The sequence below is a fragment of the Salvelinus sp. IW2-2015 genome, unplaced genomic scaffold (genome assembly GCF_002910315.2).
Source record: "Salvelinus sp. IW2-2015 unplaced genomic scaffold, ASM291031v2 Un_scaffold16702, whole genome shotgun sequence".
Classification (NCBI taxonomy): domain Eukaryota; kingdom Metazoa; phylum Chordata; class Actinopteri; order Salmoniformes; family Salmonidae; genus Salvelinus; species Salvelinus sp. IW2-2015.
Window position 1 is genome coordinate 74,837 of NW_019957716.1, and position 1,999 is coordinate 76,835.

The 1,999-nt window shown below is 39.6% G+C and overlaps 1 long non-coding RNA gene across 1 annotated transcript; it reads right to left on the minus strand.

Moving 5' to 3' along the window:
• Window positions 1–46: 46 nt before the first annotated feature.
• Window positions 47–682, minus strand: LOC139027518 (uncharacterized). Its single transcript, XR_011479619.1, has 3 exons — window positions 587–682; window positions 177–279; window positions 47–94 (listed from the first exon to the last, which is right to left on the minus strand). It is a non-coding gene; the product is annotated as an uncharacterized lncRNA (long non-coding RNA).
• Between the last annotated feature and the right edge of the window lie 1,317 nt (window positions 683–1,999).

The window sequence follows — 1,999 nt, forward strand, 5'->3', positions numbered from 1 at the left end:
ACGTCACTTCACTTCAATCTTTGTCACCTTTTATATCCTCCTGGTCCTTAACTTTCAGCGGTGGTGTCCTCCTTTCATGATCCTCATCATCACACTGAGAGTCAAACTAGTCAGAGACCATCCTCTCACAGTGATGTCACTCAACAAAGACATGGACGGTAGGGTACAACTCTTACCTCCGATTCACAGTCAGTGAAGGAGTAGATCGAAAAGTCATCGAACTGGAGGATGAGATCAGTCATAATTTTTTCTCTCTATCAGCCGAGTCACCCTTCCAGACTGAGGAGACAGAGAAAGGCATGTACTCATGGCAGCCATAGAATACACTGGCATTGACCCTCAAGGAAATGTAGAATATAAGGCAATCCAACATGGTTGTACAAGTATGAGTAATACATGGGTAACTGAAAATGCAATAAATGCATATCCCATAACATTAGGGTGGGGCTAAAGACCTTCCATAGTATAGGATTCTTTAGCATCTCGTGGATGATTGTCAATTCAACCAAGCCAACCAAAATGGCCATATGAATCAACAGATTGATCTATCTGTTGTGTCTCTAAAGAAACAGCAGAGATGTCTGACCTGGCTGAGAGGCTCTGGATTGATGTTCCATCTGTCCCTAGATGTCTGGTCCTGCCCACAGCTCACAATGATTGGCTGTAAACAGTAAAGAATGAATTCAACACTGCTTTGCTCATTGCAGAATGCATAACTAATGTTTATGTGTTATTGTTTTTAGGTCAGATATGACTTACAGGCTTTGGCCTTCTGTGCACCTTGACGGTTGGCCACATCACAGAATCAGTTGTGTTAACCCTCATTGGATTCAACTGTCAACACATCACTCAATTTAAAAGGTGATAATATAACAAAAACAGGACAAAAGAAATACATATTTTATATTTACCACATAAGGGCGGCGTCTTAAAGCTCTTTTGATTCTCTCATCAATACAATCCATCTTGCTTTCTGAGGGAAATTTGATTGACACAAAACACATCCTGACACATACACACACTATACCATGTATATACACTACCGGTCAAAAGTTTTACAACAGCTACTCATTCAAGGGTGTTTATTTTTACTATTTTCTACATTGTAGAATAATAGTGAAGACATCAAAACTATGAAATAACATATATCGAATAATTTTGTACACCAAAAAGTGTTAAATAAATGTAAATATATTTTATATTTCAGATTCTTAAAATAGCCACCCTTTGCTTTGATGACAGCTTTGCACAAAGTAGCCCAAGAAACGTTCCTGAATAAAGCCCTGATCATCCACATACCTGACAATAACTGACAACTGCAAGCTGACTGGTGGCACAATAGGTCCAGAAAGTGGGTTAAGTTTTACCCCCTGAGGCCTGGAGTTTTTCCTTATATGTTAATCTAACTAGGAAAACTCTGGACCCTATAAGGTATGACAGTGATTATTCACTTGTAAAAAGGTTTTATATGGGCTATGATGGGACCAGTTTTTCCTAATCAGGTCAAATTGTTTTGTTTTTTTTACTCCTGGGGGGGATGCAGACCCTGTCTGTCACGATCGTCTTGAGTGGAAGAAGTGGACCAAGGCGCAGCGTGTGGAAAATACATTCTCTTTTATTTGAGAATATAGAAAAACACGAAACGAACACTATTATAAACCTAAACAAAACAACAAACGATCGTGAAGCTATAAACGTAAGTGCACACACAAGCTACGAACGTACAACATAGACAATTACCCACAAAACCCAAATGCCTATGGCTGCCTTAAATATGGCTCTCAATCAGAGACAATAAACCACAGCTGCCTCTAATTGAGAACCAATCTAGGCAGCCATAGACATACAAACACCTAGACAAGACACTGACCCATTAAACGTACAAACCCCTAGACAAACCAAAACACATACATTCCCCATGTCACACCCTGACCTAACTAAAATAATAATGAAAACAAAGATAACTAAGGCCAGGGTGTGACACCCCCAAAAGGTGCGG